This window comes from Ammospiza caudacuta, chromosome 9 (genome assembly GCF_027887145.1).
Source record: "Ammospiza caudacuta isolate bAmmCau1 chromosome 9, bAmmCau1.pri, whole genome shotgun sequence".
Taxonomy (NCBI): Eukaryota; Metazoa; Chordata; class Aves; order Passeriformes; family Passerellidae; genus Ammospiza; species Ammospiza caudacuta.
The window spans coordinates 9,523,066-9,542,743 of NC_080601.1; the positions used below are offsets into that span (position 1 = coordinate 9,523,066).

General features: G+C 43.6%; 1 long non-coding RNA gene across 1 annotated transcript in view; it reads left to right on the forward strand.

Annotated features, from left to right (window-relative positions):
• Positions 1-2,243: 2,243 nt before the first annotated feature.
• LOC131561261 (uncharacterized) overlaps positions 2,244-19,678 on the forward strand; it is a 46,259-nt gene continuing 28,824 nt past the window's right edge. Inside the window, exons 1-2 of the long non-coding RNA XR_009275056.1 lie at positions 2,244-2,464; positions 6,338-6,434. This is a non-coding gene — a long non-coding RNA (uncharacterized LOC131561261). The remainder of the gene's footprint in view (positions 2,465-6,337; positions 6,435-19,678) is intronic.

Here is a 19,678-nt window from a genome sequence, read left to right on the forward strand (position 1 = left end):
CCTAAGCTAAGAAAGCACATTTGGGAAAAACGTGCCAAGCAGAGGTGGTTGTTTTTTTTTTTCTTTTGTTAGACTTTCTGGGAACATTCATTAATAGTTGGAAATGTGGTTTTTCAACTAAATTTCTTTCACCCAGATTATATGCAAATTGCAGAATTCTTCAAGCATAAAGTCATATGCCACGAGTATGATATTAGCATTTCTTTTAATAAAAATAACTTTGAAATAGGTACCTTGTTTGGTGAATTGCCTTCCTTATCATTCATCACTGTGTAACATCTTTGTAGAATGACAGTAACTGGAAGGAAGGAAAGAAAATACTGGACAGTGTTTCTTGGAACTGAGATTGGCAGAGGTGTGCCTTTCTGGAAAAGAAATGCTGATTTTGGTTCTTTATTTTGTCCTGGCCTTTTAATGCTGTTGTGTACTGAAAGAAAAGAATAAAAGTGATCACTAGATGAGCTGTGAGTTCCCTTTGGACCAGACTTTGGGAGTCTCTGCTCTGACATGTATTTTGCGGTTACTTTATCCTGAGGGACTTTATTCACAAAATCTCAGAACATATTCTTCCAATAAGATTTCACATAGTTCGATAAATGTTTGGATAAATTTCATACCATCTTATCAAAGCAGACAATAGTTCTTTCTTGAGGAACTGAGCTTAAGTGAAATGCTCATTTATGTTGGTGGAATAATAATTAAGAGTACAAGATCCAAATCAGTGCTTTGTTATTCTGTTGCAGGAGTAGGCTGAATCAAGCCTCTGTCAAGAGCCACTGCTGAAATACTGAATTAAAATATCCAAGACCAGCACATCAGGAGGATAGCCTTCTGCCAAGAATGGTGTGGAGGTATACCTTGTTCACAGAAGCTCTGGAAACATCCTCAGACTTGGACAGACACGGTGCATCCTCAGAAGGCAGACATGTTGCTGCTCTCTGAGCACTGCACACTCTGTGTTCATGACTGATGGAAATAATGCCCAGTTTTGGGGGAGCTTGGTGGTATGGGAGACAGTCACAGCAGCTCTGATAGAGTGGTTTATCACTTTCTTGTGGAGCCAGGTGCAGCTTCTGTTCTCTTTTGCACCCACAAATCTGGTATAATATTAATTAGATTGTTGATTGTCATTAGGTTTCATTAGTGAAGATCCATAAAACAAAAAAAAGGTAATGGTTCCATAGTCATGCTAAAACTTGGTATGTCATTTATACAAAAGGGGGTGAACAGAGATTGGTAACCATGAAACACTACTTTTCCAGAAATATGAAATGTTTAGGTAAAATCTAACAGAAAATTGATTGCTGCCTGATAAAATGGTGTCTCTTCCCTTCTAAATAGGTTTGATCATTTCCTTTGTGCAAGCCCTGCATCTTCACCTAGATTCCCTCCCAGGCAGCTACAGTGGATCTGCTCACCAAGGGAATTTGTCCCACTGGATTCCTTTTATTTTTTTTTTTTTTTTCTGTGCAGTTGAATGAAAAGTGTGTGCCTTTTGAAGAACAGCAACTGAAAGAAATATTGATGACTGCCAGGGCATCTACAGAAAAAGATAAGAAAATTACTCTAGTACAACAGTGAAAACAAAGGGGCTTTGTTAACACTTTCTTGTAGGTTGTATATATTAATAGTAACAAGTAAAGTTTTGTATTTTTTCAGAGAAACACACAAGGCCTTGAATTGTATTGTTTTAATTGCAACTAACTGAATGAATTAAGTGGAAAATCGCACACAGTACTTTGATTGTCTAATTCTCTGTATGTGAGGCTTTGGGAACAGTTTGTTATTCTAAAAGAACAGCACTAACCAGAAATCAGCCAACATGTAATTGCTAGGCTGAGGGGCAGTTTGGGGAAAGCTGATACTTATTTATACATTATTAAATAAAATCACATAATATGAGGATCATCTCTCACTGCCTCCACACTTCATACATTACTCATCTTCCTAAATTTCATGGTTTTGTACTCCCTTAGTACTTTGCTGCTTATAACCAGTGCAGGCATCAAAACCACCCACATCCAGGAAAGGAGATGCCTTTGCATTTGTTATGATGGCAGATTTGGTTATCGGACTCATCAAAGATTACGAACCTTCAGTTCAAGGAAAGGAATCTTGACTCAAGTTTTAAAGGTTGTTTTCAGTACCTAAAATACACCCGGGCACCTGGGACTGTTCAGGTGGCTGAAACTCTGGCTGGTGTTTCCACTTGACTATGTACATTTAGAGATTCACAGTCAGCCAGTAACCTAAGTAGAAGACTTAAGAGCAATTTTGGCATTCAATTTGACAGAGTTCCCAAAAAATAAATCATTTATGTAATTCCCATCAGTTTTGGTAAGAATCAGGTAACTTCTGGTTACCTCCAGTGATCATCACTGCTCACTTGTACCTTACTCCCATAGGAAACAGCCACTTGCAAGACACAGAGAGGAGATAGATGGTGATGGGACTCATGAAGAAGGTAAACTAGTACTTAGTTCTCAGTGGTTTTGGCTATTTCAGCTCTCATGGAGGATGGATGGAGCTGCCATTTGTTCCTTTAGCACAAATTTGAGGGCTTTCTTCTTGGAAAGCAAGGTCTATTTCAGAGGACACAGAAGCAGTGTCCTTTTGCCATGTAACAAGGGATTGGGTAATTCTGGCCTCACAAGTGAGATGAATGTCTTACAGACCACGAGGCCCTTGATGATCTGCAGCAGAGAATCTGTGGATGGGAAGGTGTGCCAGCACCTGGGGAGATGGCACTGCTGGACGCATCTTTGGACTTGCTGAGCTGCTATATGCAATGATATTCATGCTGTACAAACAAACCCCGCTATTGAACCACTTAAACACTGTTTATGCAACCTCAAAATGGTAGAGGCTTGATTTTATTACTTCATCTCCAGGCTTGTTGAAATTTACATGTCCACACTGAAGTGGTGTGAAGATTAAATTGCTAATCCTAGTTACCAGTATAGACTGTTGCACAGAAGGTGCCTGAGAGGTGGAACTGGGCAACGTTCAGCTTTGCACAGCTCTTGCCAAGAGTTATTTGGTATCCCTGTCACTGTTTTTTGAAGTCCAAAAATATTTTTCCCCAAATAACCTATTTTTCTGCAAGGGAACACAGCTGCATTTATGAAAGGTCTTGGCTTTTACAGTAAGTCTGGTTTGTATCGTTTCTTCTCTCTATGTATGTTGTCTGCATAAGTACCAACAGTCATAATGAAAAACACAGTTTTCTTACAGGAATTTTTAACAGTGGTTTTCAGTAGTTTAGAAAACATTGGAGCTACTTCCAACAAATGAAAAAAATCAAAACAAAGCAGCTTTGAAAATGCTGATACATTTTGGCAGATAAATCTTTGGGTTTCACCCTGCTCTATTATTCTTTCTGTGATACTAAAACCAACATAAAGCATTATTGATTTCAACCAGGTCAACAGAAGATACCATATGGCTTTCACCCCACTGTCCCCTGCACTGGGGGACTAAAACTCGGCTGTGCTCTTGTGCAGCCTTTGGCTGGGTGTTCTGAGACAGTTTCTATTCAGTGCTTGTGTGCAGTGTTAAAGCTGTCTTCACTGCACCTCTTTTTCCAGCATGACATAGGAAGTTTCCTGGCTTGAATTCTCAATCACAAAACTCATATGGGAAGCACTCAAAATGTAAGCCCTTTCAAACCCTTGTGAGTTCACAGCATTTAAAGATAAGAGCACAGTATTGCCAAGAAATGTGTCTTGTTGAGGCCCACAATTAACTTTATCAAAAGAAGGAATCTTATTTTTGCCTGCTGCAGATAGAGGTTGAATCTCAAAGCAGCCTAAAGTTAGAGATAGCATCTGGTTCAGATCACGATATGATGAAAGATTCAGGTTAATTAGTATTTATTCTTAGTTGATAGTTATTCCTTTTGGCTTCAGCTAACAAGCAGGAGTTGGAATCCCACAAAGTTGTGTCTCCTGGGATGAGAGATGAATGAGGGAGACGGTCTCCATGGTGAAAATGTATTTAGGGATGGGAATGTCAGTAAGAAAAACTGGCCATTGCCTTGGGTTCTGATAGCCTGAAGGGAGGATGCTCTGAGGGATGACTCAGTGCCAGCAGGGAGGGTGGGATGTAGGCATGGACTGAGGCACCCCATGGGGCCGTGGACAGGGGGAGGTGCCCTGGTTCCCTGCTCGATACAGTGTCCTCACATGCCCCTGCCCGCACAACCCCTGTCCGCCACCAGTTGCCCTAACTGGGTGGTTTTGGCCACAGGGAGCAGTCAGGGAGCAGCTGTGGAGAAGGTGGCTTCTCAGTGCTCCTCCAAGGCTTTCAGTTCCCCTTTCTTGCCACTGTTTCCTGCAGCACCACACAGGCTCTACCAGCAAAAACACCACATCACAGTGTAAGGGCAGCTGTTCATCTTAGATAGAATTGTTTTTGTCCTGAGGTCTCCTAATTGCTCATGCAGCCAGGAGGAGCCTACCAGATGGAGAGCAGCAGATCCCTTTTTTTTTTTTTTAAATCACTGTTAGTGTCCAGTTGGAGTTGAGACATTTCTAGCAGGATGGCCTGTGTATCTGGGCAGAGTTGCTCTCCTCCAGTAACCTCGTGGACTGTTTTGTTCCCTCAGACACTCCCAGAGAAGATAATTTCTACATGGGTGGGAATTCTCTGACTTCACAGGTTCCAGTGCAAGGGCAGTGCCATAGTGGGCAGGCGCTGGGCCTCCTGCCCCACAGCCATAGGGCTCCCCTTTCCCGCTCTCTCACGGGACAGTCTGGGTCACCCCAGCAGGTGAGGCTGCTGGTACAGAGGGCTGTGGGGAGGCCATTCCTGTCCTGAGGGGCTGAGGCGATGGCCGGAGGGCTGTGGGTGTCTCTGGGCTGAAGTGACGGCAGGTGGGCTGTGGATGTCTGTGGGCTGAGGTGATGGCAAGAGGGTCGTGGGTGTCTGTGGGCTGAGGCAATGGCCGGAGGGCCGTGGGTGTCTGTGGGCTGAGGCAATGGCCGGAGGGCCGTGGGTGTCTGTGGGCTGAGGCGATGGCTGGAGGGCTGTGGGTGTCTGTGGGCTGAAGTGATGGCAGGTGGGCTGTGGGTGACTCCAGGCTGAGGCGATGGCGGGTGAGCTGTAGGTGACTGTGGGCTGAGGCGATGGCAGGAGGGCCGTGGATGTCTCTGGGCTGAGATGATGGTGGGAGGGCTGTGGGTGTCTGTGGGCTGACGCGATGGTGGGAAGGCTATGGGTGTTTCTGGGCTGTCTTCATGCCTTGGATCATGATGTGGGTGCATCTGGGCAGCTTTTTCCTTGTGGACATGGCTGCACAGGCCAGCCAGTGTAGATTTGTGACCCTCCCCTGCATTCCTTTCTGGAAGTGTTTACTTTAAAGTCTCAACAAGACCTAAATTAATTCCCTTAATGTGCTTTTGGCCATCCCCTTTCCCCAGCCCTGTGGAGGAGCTGGGGAGGTGCTGGCCCCTGTGCCTGTGTCAGGCAGGCTGTGAGATGAGGCTGAACTTGCAATACCCCTCCTCATGCTTCTCTTTGCAGGGGCCTCACTGAGGAGCTATGGGGTTGAACAGAGATAGAATAGCAGAAACTGGGGTTTTGGATTAAAGAAGGGGGGCAAAAGGACCCCCAAACTTGCACATAGGTAAAATAGGTGGTATTTCTGCCTTGGGAACACCATGGTACTCCCTGGAGAGATTCCTGAACACTGAGCACCCTCCTCGGGGCACAGAGCTGGGCTTTGCAGACCCCTGGTGTCTCTCTGCCTTGCAGCTTGTGGCAGCCAAATAGGAGCCTCAGTGGACAAAGGTTGTTGCTTCTAGCACAGCAAAATTCTAAACTTTAACCAAGCCATGCATAATAAATGTTAATAGCACCAATTTCAGTGCTTATGGCATCATAAAGAAACTATTAAAAGAAAGAAAAGCAGGAAAATAGTTTTGTTGCTCACTTAATTGTGGAGGCTTTATTATATCCTGCTGTGCTGATGATAAAGGCCTATTACCAAGGCTGAATCCCAATTAGGTCAGGTGTGTTCTATGTCGTTATAGTCACGAGCATCAGGTGTTTCAGTAGTGCAACAAACTATTTGGGATTAGCAGGGCGGTTCTTTAAGAGTTTGCCCATGTAGAGGCATGGACTCTTGATTTGGCCACCATTATTGTCAGCATTGCACACTTACATGGCTGCTGTGTATGCAAAGGTGTGGACAGATGGCTTGGAGATCATTAAGCTGAGTTAAAAATGGCTCTGTTTCTCCTTTTCCTGCTTCCTTCCCCTGGTCATTAGTTAAATGACTGGAATGTGGGTTAAATAAATACCCACAAACCACCTGTGTCTTTCATTTACTTCCCAGAAAGAAGAGACCAATACTCCTACCTGTTACTTCTGTGATGAAAATGGCAAGACAGCTATGGATCTGCAGTAAACTCCAAGCTATGTGGTAGCTACAGGTAAGGTCAGAAATTAAGCTGTTACTATGAAAAGCCAAAAGTTTGGAACCAATTTAGTCCTTGTGTTGTTTGTTCCTCATGTTGAGTGCTGGAAAGTAAATTCAGTTTTGTGCTGTGCTCAGATACAGTCCTTTCTATAGACTAAGTGTTCTGTAAGTTCACAGGACAGAATGGACTCTTTTGGAGGTATGAGGAGGCTGGATGAGCAGGTGTGGGACAGGGACTCAGGAAAGCATTGGAGCTGGCTTACAGTTATCAGATGCTAGACTTGAAAGAAGTTCTCAGTGTGCCTTCCTCTTCCCTTTCCTTTCCCATGAAGTCTGAGGCCTTGGATTATTAGCTCCTGCCCTTTGTTGTTCCAAAGAGAGGGTGGTCCTCCTGCAGCCTTTGCAGTGTCTGGCAGCTCTGAGAGAGCACAGACCTGCCCCAGGCCCAAACATGGACATAGTCTTTGAGTCTTAATGTCTAATTATTATAGCTAGTTTTCAGAGGGAGCCTTTTTTTTTTACTATTAAATGAATATTTATATGCTTTTCTGAACTGTTGTCTCAGACTTTGTATAGATTCAGGAAGAGTGTATTGAATGTTGATAAGTACATACTAAAGAGGATGTGGTTAAGTTCACATTTGAAAATAGCTTTTCCACCACAAGGATTAGCATCTACTGCCTTTCTTTAACTGATAACTTTTATTCTTAGTGTCAACTTCTGACAGCATCTCTGGAATATATTTGTAAATATATTTGCCAAAGTTATGTATTGGATAATTCCTCTGTTTCTAGCATGTCTGAAATGACCACATACAAAATGTAATTAAAAATTACCATGAAACATGAATTGCATGGTCCTATCAGCTTTTAAACATCTTACTAGGAAACACTTTTTTCAGGATTTTTACATTTTTTTATTTAAACTACTAATTAATAAATTACTAATTAGTAGTTTATTTAAATTACTATTTAAATTTACATTATGAAAATAAGTATATGTACCAAAGGGGACTGGCTAAAAGTATTTATTTGTGTTAGAATATTATGAAGGATTTTCACACTGGCAGCCATTACAAAACCCAACTAATCCAGGAGTATGGGAAAGCCTGTGGTTTTCACATTGTTGGGGTGTGTGGAAAGGAAAAGATTACAGAAGATGCTTGGGGGGAAATAAATGAGGGGGAAAACAGGTTTTTTATCTGGTGTATTGATTAGTTGACAGTTTAGACTATATATATTTCTCTGTCCTCTCTGACTGGTCAGGATTAAAGAGGTTTTGGAAAAGAAGGAAGATGTCTTAGATTCTCAACTATGATGAATTTCCACCTGGTGATTATCATATTCCTTTCTTCATAGAGTGCTAAGTTTTTGATTTAGTTTCCTCTGCAGAGAAATGGAACATGACAGAAGCAGACATTTACACTATGGTAGGTTTCAGAAGGTCCGTGAGCTTTCAGCACTGCCCTACACAAACACAACACAAATGTTAAAGTGTTTCTTGAGATAATGTTTCACCAATGTTAATTTCTGAACTTGTATAAATACTGAAAACACTTGGAAAAAATATCATTTTCCATAGGTTTTCTGCTGATGATTTTGGTTGACTCTACCTTACTATACAAGCATGTTCTTATTGCACACTCTGTAAGTAGAGCCCTCCATAATAATAAAAAATAGCAGGACACAAGGGGACATCATACTGTCCTTTCTATCTTTCTTTTGTTTGAGCTTTCTGCCATCGTGGTAGGAAGTCTCCTTTTTATGTGTATTTCTTAATACTTAGCAACTGAATGTAGCTTTTGTCTGTTTATGGGTTTTGCAGCATTTGAAGGATGACACTTTCCCACTGCACTGAATACTCTGCTCTTCTGTATGAATGATGTACACAGTGTTGGGGTATATACATTATTTTTCACCAGAAATAGGTTCAGTTTCATGAAAGTAGAGAATAGCAGAGGAAATTTGCTGATTACCAGCACAACTTAGGCAGATGCATAACAGGACAGTACAACAAATATGTGCTTTAAAATATTTCCTTTTCTCTCTATAAACTGCTTCTTAACTTTGCTAAAATTCCGCCTGTCAGTGTTGGTACCGTCTTCTTGTTAGCCATTCCTAGTGTGTTTGGTAAACTGCTGAGCTGAGTGCATTTGGGAGGGTGGACACGATGCTGCTGTCACTGCAGTCTGTGATAGAATGAGAATTGGTTTTGGAGCAGTATCCTTAGTGCTGCTATTCCCTGTGGAATCAGGAGTGGGCAGATGCTTTAGTGGGCATATAGCCTGCATCATGCTCTATGGATGAGGCTACCATAGTGTGGGGGTTACTGGACAGGCAGCAGTCCCCTCCAGTGCTGTGAGCCCTGCTTTGTTTGGGAAAAGGTAGAAGAGAGGAGGTGCACAATCTGCCATCCCCTTACTAGGCTTTCCTGTCTTTAAGGAACCATCAGAGCAGCCCATTACTTTAAGGTATTGCCAGTACATCACCCTGAAGAAGATGGGTGTCTCATTTGAAACATACCACTTTCTCTTTTCAAAGATCTTTCTCCAAGCCTTGTGGACTGAATGCTTCTGTCCTCACCAAGGAACTACAGAAATACTCAGCTGTGCAATCCCCTCTCCATATTCTTGGGAGAATGATGGACAAGGAATTCCAATAAAACTGCTCTTTTGCTTAGGTGGTCAGGCTTTATTTGTCCATATCTGTGAGATCCAAGAGCTTAATGAACACTTGCCCTCCTGGGACTCAGGAGTTTACCTTTCGGCCTAGTAAACTTATCCCTGGAAGTGCCCTACTTTTTCCCTTGGAGATTGTGGTGTGCAGAATGAAAACTTGTGTTAGAATAGTCATTGCACAGACTTTCACTGAGCTATGAATCCCTCTCCCTAAGTCAAGACACTTCTCCCAATTCTCTCTCTCCCCCAGCACAACAGAACTGTTTGCTTCAGTAAAACATCTGACAGCGCTGTCTGTTGTGTGTCCCCTACTGTGCCACACCCAAACTGTCCAAGATCTTCCATGAATTTTCTTCATGCTGCTCACAATAGTGAGAGAAAAGTGATAATCAATGGAGAAAGCATTAAAGCAGCTGAGGCTTATAGAGCACAGTGAAGGGGCATTGCCAGCACTGTCCTGGCTCCCCAGATGGGATGTCCTAGAAGCTGCAGCTGCTTTCCCATCTTACCTTAACTCTCTGAACAAGGGTGGAGAGGAAGGAAGAAGAGAGAGACATTTCCGCTGTGATTGCAACAGGCAGTGATAGGCAAATTCCCTCTCCCTGCCCAGTGACAAGCCTGGTGTTGGTCATAAACTGCTGCAATCCTTATCGGGGCTTTTGGGGCTGCTTTTAAAAATAATTTCATCTTTGCTGTCACGTCTTCCTCCCTCGCTGAGCAGAGACTGACTAATTAGCAGTGGTTCAGTGGCAGATGCTATTGTGAAAAGGGTTTGATGGTGATCTAACTGGGAATAAAATGGTCTTAAAGGTCCAGGCAGACATTTTCTAACCTCTCTGTGATACAGGCTGTGTTGGCTGGTGCATGAAACCAGCCCACACAGATGTGAAGGATGAGCGCTTGTGCATGCAAATGGCTGCTCCTCTTCCAAGGTGGTACCTGTGGCCTTCTAGTTGCATCCTGCACCAGTCCTCACTGGTGTGTTAAAAGCAATAATGGTGTTGACTGATCTACCTAATCACATTTCCTACCAGGAGAATAAAATGCCAGAGTTGATGGTAGTTTGTTACCTGTGTCACTCCTCCAAACACAGTTAGCAAGCAATCAGCTTTGGTTGTTTTCTTCTCAGTCTGAAATCACATTAAATCACATTAGTCATGTAAAAAGCTATACTGTTTTGAAACAAATATTTATCAACATATCCTATGTGGTTTATTTTTAGTCTGCTGATTTGTTTGACTACTATCTCATATGACCATGACATTTGTAAACAGTGTAGTGAGGATGTGTCACTGCCCTTTATGTTGGTATTTTTCTGTTAATTGTTATCAGATCATGAAAATCGCATATTGAACACTAAAGTCTAATTTTCACAATGCAGACAGGAGAGCTATAACTTGAGTTCTTGTGGCTACCTGCTCTTCCAGTGCTTTTTAGTTTGTTTTGCAGAGGAATGATTCAAGTGTGTAAATGTAGAGGACTAGTGCCATTTGAGGTGTCTGAACTTCAGCTATTGCTGCAGAGGAGCAGTGGCCTCCCAAGTGCCCTGTGCCATGATCTCAGCCCCGAGAAGACCTTGTAGATGCCCAGAAGTGGCCAAAATGTCTTGGACAACTTGTGAGGCAGTGTCCCTCAGCCCAGGTTTGTGCCAGCTGTTTCCTGTGGGTGTCACCAGGGAGATACCTTCAGCTCCCAGCCATCTGCTGATGCCTTGAGGAGATCCTCATGCCTCCCACTGAGCAGGCACAGGCTCAATCCTCTCAGCTACTCCCCAGCTACTGCATCACTCACTGCAAGCTTGGTGATTTGGGCATCCTACAGAGAATGATGTACATAGGGTGTTTTTCCCTGTGATACTATTTGGGAAAGCTTCCTCACATGTATGAGAAAATACAGTGGTCTTGCCAGCAGAAGTAGGGAAAAGCCTAAAAGTGCTAGGTTAAAACTGCCATGCTTCAATGTGTAATGAATTTGGCTTTTTATACATAACTGAAATATATCTGTGTAAGTCAGCTGTACCCATTGGTTGGAGGCTCCTAGAGATATCCAGCAAAGATCAGTGAGCAGTTTGGAGGCACAGGGGCTGCAGCAGTGGTGGGCTGTGGGAGGCCACTGAGAGACCCAAGAAAGCAGATTGGCCTCTTGCATTCCTCCTTGTTTCTAATGGTAAACTGTAGAGAGAGATTTCCTGCAGTACTTTCTCATACTGAGCTGTTTTTCTCCATAGTAACTTCTGCAGCTGTCACAGAAGTGGAATGAGCTTTGAGACTGGGGGATGTGTTCTCCTCCATCTGAGGTGATGTTCAGGAGTTAGGCTGGAAGATTTTATACACCAAACAAGAGGCTGAGGCCACCAGAGGGGACATTTGTGAGTTCTGTCAGGCCTCTCTGAAGGACACAGGTCTGGCAATGCAGCATGGACATCTCATCTCAGGTACTTCTCACCAGTTGTGCCCTCTCAGGAGAGGGACAAGAGCTGCCTTGGTAGGACATGTCCTGTGTATGGGACTGCTGCCTTCTGCTTGTGCCACTGCTCTCAGGTGCTGTTGTGGCACATCCTTCCAGGCTGCAGAGCAGTGTGACACGGTGGGCTGCTCCATGCATGGCCAGGCTGCCCGGGAAACAAGTTTAACTGACCATGGGTGGTGTTTTCAAAATAAATCAAGGCATCTGTCCCCACTCATCTCTATTTTCATCCTGCCACAGATTGCCACACACCTTCTCATCTTGTGTGAGCACCCAGATGTGTCATCCAGACTGTGACAGAACAAGTGCTGTGTCAGAGCAAGTGCTTAATGTGCCTTTTCTAGCCTGGCTGATTTTGGTAAAAATCTGCCCATCTGCTGCTGCAGGGAGGTTTAAGTTCCTAAATCCCTTTATCTGCTTGAAAAAATCATAAGCTGCAGAAATAGAGAACCTAGTAGATGCAACTGCCAGTTACGAGAATGAATGAAAAAAAACCCGAAGAAATGATTGAGATGGTCAATCAGTTTGTTGCCTAGGAGAGGAGGATTTTTGGGATGCCAGGGTTCCTGCTGCATTAAAGGTATGCAGTGACAGACCAGCAAGGCAAGAGAGAGCCAGAGGACCTTGTCACTGTGTCATACTGATGGCTTGGTTCAGACCTCAGCTGGGGTGAGTGGGTGGTGTCTATCACCTTTGCCTGACAAACTCCTGGTCACCAAACAGCAAAGTGATTGTTAAAACCCTTCAGAATATTTTATAGGGCATGCATTTGCCCATGTTTATTGTATTTTTTTAAGCAGGAGTGCTTAGGGAGTCTCTGTTATTACAGAAGGGAAATCCTCCAGTGTCCCAGCCTATGTGAGATCAGGGAGGCACCTGTACCAGCAGGGAGATGGGTGCTTGGCACACAGCCTAAATTCTCTTGGTTGATAGGGCAGCCTGACTGGCTCTCCTGCAGTTCCAGCCAAGCTGAGAATGGCAGGAAGAGCCGCACTCTACTTCCTGAGGAATGGGGACTTTAAAATTCATGTCAGTGCCATCCTTCAGCTCTGCTTAGCTAAAGATAAATGCTAATTATCAAGGCCTTTCTCAATATGAATGGGCATACATCAACTCCTGAAAAATGGACTTGCTGATTTAGTTAAAAAATAAACAAATCAATTTTGGGGCTTTTGAGCATTTAAGCTTCCTTAAGTAAGCAATAGATTTTTTAGAAGAAAAAACTTACTAGGAAGCAATCCAGTGAGTCCACTAGGAATAGTAGGAGCACTAGGAGACCCAGATTCAAATCTTAGTTTTGCCATCATTTCCCAATATATTCCTAGAAAAAACAACTAAATTTGTTGGACTAGAATTATCTTTCAGTGTATTCACAGTATACCTTTCAGATAAACCCAAAATGATGGCAAGTTTGTTAAAACAGGAATAAAATCCACCTTGCTGATGGAGTAATGTGATAACTAACTGGATAAAATGTTTTTGTAGTAGTTTTGTACCACTGAAAAGTCATGTGCTGTGAGTCCATTGCTTGCCTGAAATCACAGAGGAGAATAGCATGTCTTGAAAAGAGCAACTGCTGAAACAACCTTGTAGTGTATCTACACTGATTGAGTGAAAGGATGATTCTGTCCTCATAATCTTAATATTTTTGTTATCTGCTTGCAGTGAACTGATAGGGCTGATGGAGAGGCACTGCCTGATAAGTGCTTGTGCTGTACAGTGAGCTTTTTGTGTTTGGAGGTGGGGTCCCACTCTACCAGGATTAAAGAATAGAGAAGGTCCCAAACAGAGGCACTACTTTTCAAATAATCAAACAAAAAACCACCCAAGTTTTTTGGTCAGTTTGAGGCAGCTGTAACATTTGTTTCATGGAAACCTCTGGTGATGAGTAAAATTGTGCTCTGTTGATGAAAGCACCTTCTTCCAGAGACCACTGCCTGCTCCTGATCTGTTGCTAATTAGTCTCCACCCTCTGATGCTTAGTCATTGTATTATTTGCCCTTTTCCATGGCTGTTTTTGGCATGGAAACTGAGACAAATATTGCTCCCCTGCTGGAAATCATTGTCATGTCATCAAGTTTACCAGTACCTGTAAGCCCAAACAAAAGGGGAATAGATTTTCTTTTTGGCCAGTGGTCTCTGAGGTATGTTTTGAGGTTCAGACATGTTCTGTGTTATGGTGATGCACCATAGATAGAATCTGGCTAGTTTCTGTAGCATCACAAATTCTTTTATTACTTAAAACAGCAAAGCTATTAATCAGCCTTTAAAGCTACTGTCAGGAAAGGGTGGGGGGGTTCCACACTCAGGGCCCTTCAGTGTCAGCAGCAGGTGCCTGTGTTTGTGCTTTCCTGTAGCCTGCCATGAGGTCTATTGCCTCCAGCCATGACTTCCCAGTTCCTAAGAAGATTGTGCAGGAAGTTGTTCTGCAACTTTCATACATCCTCTTGTTCCATGTATCACTGGCTTGAACGCCTTCAGCCTCATAAGGTAAAGTTCTGTTTTGGTCTGTTTCCTTGGAGGAAGAAGAGTGGGACAAGTTTCCAGCGTCACCAGTGTCTTTCCCTGGTGTGACTGACTTCCTTGATTTGGCAGGCATTGCTACCACAGGGCTATTCTTGACAATGTGTCTTTCTGCTGAGCTGTGCTTGACCAGATCTGGTTCAGGCTTGGTACAGTGACTCAAATGGGCTGGAGAGAGACCCTCAGGACTTATGGAAGCAATTAGCTTTAGATGACTGAGTTGGAAAGTTGCTTAGTGGTAGCATAGTAGGTTTCTGCAGCAGATGCACAAACATCCCATAATGCCTTAACCTCTGAAGTGGGACAAGAGCTCCTGGCTGTGTTCACTGTGATGGGTGGCAGCAAAGCTGTGTGTGTATGCCTAGGCAACAGAAGCAAAACTTGGTCATTAAAAGCTTTAATTAACAAGTAACACAGATAACAATTACCCAAGAATCCGTGTCCTATACTGTAGTGCTCCTTCCCCAGTTATCTCTGAATCCTGTGTCTGCTGTTTTATTTTCTTCAGCACTTTGGGCCTAGGTAGCATCTTACCTTTCCAAATGGGCTTGTCAATTGAAAAGTGTAATTTGCCTGGATGGCATGCATGTGTGCACTACTTGTTCAGCTCTTGGTGGGAAATCAAAACCACTTAAACATGTCTGGGCAGTGCAAGGAGTGTAAGGGTGCTTTCCTAGAGGGCTGAGAGGAGTCTGCTGAGCCCTCTGCACAACAGCAAGTTTCAGCTTTTTTTTTCTTTGTTGTATTTCTGTGGGAATGAGGATGGCTGTGCCATTCCAGTAGAAGCAATTCCACCCAGTACATGTACTGGGCTGATGTAGACAGTGTCTAAAAATGCCACAAATGTGTTGACAACTGTCAGTGACTAATTTGAAGAAAGGATAAGAAGGTCATAGTGAAATGATTTCTCTGTGGCACAGCAATTATAAGAGGTGGAGTAGACCAAGCACCCAGTAGCACACCAAAGACTGGTGGCTTTTTCTACTTTCTCCACATCCTTTTCTTAATAAGCATCTGTTGGAATAAAATCAAAGATCCAGGAAGAGAGAAAGAAAAGAAATATCTGCATTTGTGTGAAATGATAAAATACAGGCAGCTTTTTTCAAACATGCTTCATGAAATAGTTCTGTGGTAACCCCAAGAGTTATGAAAGGGGCAAATCTTCACCACTAAATATTTGTTCCTCTTACAGTGAGCCTTGACAAAACTCAAATAGTCTCTGACCTTACAGAACTTAGTTTACAGTATCAGTAGTTTCCTGCCATGACTCAGTGGCTGGAACAGTAATATCTGACTGTCGTTTTTTTTCCTCTCTATTTCCAGATCTCTTTTGAAGCTTCTCAGAGTGGGCGGGGAGAGGCAAGTGACAGATATAGTCCTGGTTTTTGCCCTTCCTCTTGCACTGCCCCCTCCTTTAATTTTTTTTTTTTTCCCTAAACAACCTTCTCCTGCATTTTCTGTTCCTTTCAGTCCTCTTATCCATTGGTTTTCCCTTTCATACATGTCCTGGACCAAATCTTACTTTCCTTTTCATTCCTACTGGTAGCATCTATGCCTGCTGATAATGCCTGGGAAATACTGAGATCATTCCCCTGGTTTTTTCCCCTCAGTGATGCTTTTCTACTCCAGATCAAACTTCTTAACATCCTCCCTTCCTCTGCAGTTATCTTGCTGAGCCTGCACTGCTGTAAGAAACTCTGCTACCAGCAGAGATGGATTGAGTTTTGTATAGTCTGGACTGGAAATGGTCTATGAATAAGGTTGGAATAAAAGTTGGCTGGAAGATTGGAAGCAGCCTGACCTTTGTCTTTGGGTCCTCCATAGCTGAGATAATGAGTGATAATGGAGTAAGCCAATGGCAAGCCCCACTTTTGTGGAAATGCTGTGAATTCTGCCCCCTGGCCTTGCTATCCCAAGATTGCCCTGCCTCAAGGCTAAGAAGCAGTAGTTGATGTTTACTCCTGACAGTTGTCAGCAAGCCCTGAGATCTTTCCTGGAGCTTAGAGCGAAATCCTCCTGCTGCTGCAGCCTTCAGTCTTCAGCCTTCTGGCTGGCCCAGGAGAAAGCACTGGCTCAAGGTTGGGGCAGCTAGGAGCAGGGAGGGTGTTTCATCACACCAAAGGGATGGTCCTTGACCCCCCCTACTGAAGGAATTGTCCTGACTGTGTAGTCCTCACTGTGCCTTCTGACCCCATGTAGCCTTTTGGTCATGGTCTGGACAGCAGAGCAAAATTACCTACTTGTCAAAATGAAGAAAAAGACTCCAGAGTCCTGATGTACTAACATCTATTTAACTCCCAGATTTTCCAGTACTGTGTAGTACTGACTCTTTATCTTCTCTTCTGGAGAGCTCTAATCCCACACCTCTGAACAGCACCCTGGGAACTTCCACATTTAACAAGTCCTTTGAATTTGCAAGTGATGGTCCTGAGCCAACCTTCTAGACTGCAAAATTTTTTAATACTTTGAGTTGTGTAGTTTCTTTTCTGCTGAATTTAACTCTTCTTTAGGATATGAATTAGGAGCCATCTTTACTGGAAAACTTACCTTGCTTCTGAAGCCCTGCAGTAATAATCATGGCTCTGCTGCATGTATTCAGGAGGTGTGAATCTGGGAGACTGACTACAGACAGGGGCCAAAATTAATTGAAAAATATTTTAGTCTGCTCAAGGCTACCTTCAGCTTTGTATGATCCTTTCAATTTCTGTCTAAGCGCAGCAGGCCCCAGGCTGGGAAAGTATCTGAGCTCAGTACAAACTTCTGCTATGTGGAGTAGGTTGCTATTTCTCTGAGGGGACCTCTTCAGGACATGTGAAGCTCATTAATGATTTCAGATGTGCAGCTTGTCTGTTACTTGCTGTAGATACCCCAAATACTGCCCTGGTAGATGAGGTGTACAGCTGAGACCAAACTGGAGCTCAGGGTGTTTCAATCTACTGACAGCTGTCAGATGACCATGGTCTTGCAGCCTCTGTTTCTGGGAGTCCTCATGCTCATGGTCACAATGAGTTAGAAATGTGTATCAGACCAAAAATGTGAGGGGACAATCCACTGAGACAGTCCTCCACTTTTCCAGTGGGACATATAAAATTTAGTAAAGTTCATGGTTCTACTGAACAAAACTCTGCACTGTGCCTAATCTGGAACCAGTCTAGGTCTTTTATGTCTTGGTCTGGAGAATCAGAAGATGAGTGAGACTGCAGGTGCTGAGGTTCACCTTGGGGAACATTCAACATCAGTCTGTAATTTTTGTTCTACATGTTCTGTTTTGTGGACAGAAGCTTTATTAATTATATAATTAACCTTGATTTTTTTTCTTTTTTTAAATCACATCAGCAATGTATTTCAAGCCAAAATTACTTGGAAGTCATCACAGTATTTTGTTTAGGCTGTGATCTGAGGATGTTTGTGGGGAAATAAATGTAGAAAGAATTATTATAGGATACTGAAATTGGCCCTCAGATCAGTTGTGCAGTATATATGAGGTGTATTCATGCCTTTGTGACCTGTGTTCAGGAGAACACCTAATGGCAAAATAGACAGCAGAGCAGAACAAACTGCTTTTCATGTGGAAATGCGAAGAACAAGTGATACCTGTGCACAGGGACCAGACTTCTCTTTAGCTTGCAGAACTCCATTGAATTGGTTTTTAGCTGTGCTCAAGTCTAGAATAAATACTTAGATGAGGAACAAGGAATGTTTTCAGTGCTATGAAATATAAACTAGTTGGATATGCTTTATTTGAAAATGAAGAGGCCAACACAATAGAAAAGGTGATTCTTTTATGAAATCTCTACTTCTGGGGCATCTTCCTTGTCTCTGTATGGATGTTCACGTTGCTGTTTGGGGTGTGATGTCCCTGAGCTGTGGTGGCTGTTGGTGCCTTCTCTGATTGCTCGTGGCTGAAGGGAGAGGCTGTGAGCAGGCAGAGCTGGCCAGCAGCTCTCCTCTAGAAGGAGTAAGAGAATTGTTTGGAGCTGTTTTCAATGTCTCTAGACTAGATATAAACACATGGTGAACGACTGCTTTGAAAATTGCTTTTCTTTTTTACTTTCTTGTCCTATGTATCGTCAATGTTGTTTTATCCTTTTCTTTTCCTTTTTTCCAATATGTGCAATTTCCTATGAGAATTCAGCCCTTCAAAGCCCTGAAAGACGCTTGTGTACATACTAAAAAAAAAAAAAAAAAAAAAAAAAAAAAAAAAAAAAAAGACTTCCCGTTTCCCATGGCTGGGATTTCCAGAGGGCTGTCACCCGGAGCTGTGAGTGCACCTGCCCGGCCCCGGGCACCTTTCAGACGGGCATCCTTCAGCGGAGCGCCGGCCCCGCCGCTGCCTGAGGCTCCAGCGCCCTCTCTCGGCCCCGCGGCCGGGGGAGCCGCCGGCGGCTCCTGCCCAGCCTCGCCAGCCCGGCGGCTGTGCGGCCTCCGGAGCAACGCCCACCCTTCCCGGCTGGAGACTCTCTGTAAGTTTTCTGTGCTGTCTAGGTGGCCTGGAAAGGCCCAGGGATGGCCTTGAAGAGCCCGGCGCTTCAAAGGACGAGGAGAGACTTCTGATCTTGTCTCGGTGTTTATTAATTGTTTATCTAAAAGATTTTCTTTCAGCCCGACAGAGGTCTGCACAGCAAGCCAGCCATGGGCACACTGCGAGCCCCTGGGGCAGTCACTTATCTTTATACCCGAAGTTACGTGTACAATATTTATAATTTTTCCCCAATACCTTCTACCCTTATTAACCGGTGCACTTTTAGTAATAACCAATCCCAAAGTGCCACCATCACCACAGAAGATGGAGGCCAAGAAGAAGAAGAACAGGACACGCCCCAATTCCTCCATCTTACTTCTTTAGACCCCCTTGTGCCAAAATCCTAAACCCTGTGTTTTACACTTTAATTAACTTATCCCTTCACCATTCACCCAGTGAAACCTTCCCAGTCCTCATACAGGCGTCGTCTCCTGTGTCAGATCAAAGTCCAGCCACCAGACACTTCTGGCAACATTCCAGGACTCCCGAGCCCCCCAAGGGTGTTCTCGGCCACTCTGCACCTCCATCCTGAGGTGCTGAGATCCCACAACTCTCCTCACCTGCATGAGAAGTACATGTGTTGAGGGATCTGGTATGCTAGAAGGAATAGAAACCTTCTGAAAGTTTAGGTCGTGGTTAAATTGCTCTGCACAACAGAGAAGCTGCTTCTGGAAAGTTGGTAGCAGAATTACCCATGCAAGCCTTTTGCTTGATAGCTCCTCTTTTCCAGGTACTTCTTCAAAACCAAGTCCTGTCAGTGTAGGTCCTTCCTTTTGATAAGGAACAATTTGATAAGGAACAATTATCAAGACCCTGAAGCCTCTCAGATCTATATACAGCTAGACCAGTCAAGGGAGAGTCCTAGAGAGCTCTTGGGAGACATCAGATACTGAAAGTGAGCGTATCAAGTCTGGCTGATAAATAACAGCCAATTTAGTGATCTAAGTCCTCTACTGCAAAGCTCTTTTTTACCTGGCTTGAAATTTTGGGTTTGCTAAGTAGTGTGAGTGCTATGCTGATTTCAGAAATTTTTTTCCTTGTATTACTTCTCCAAATTCAATTCTCATAT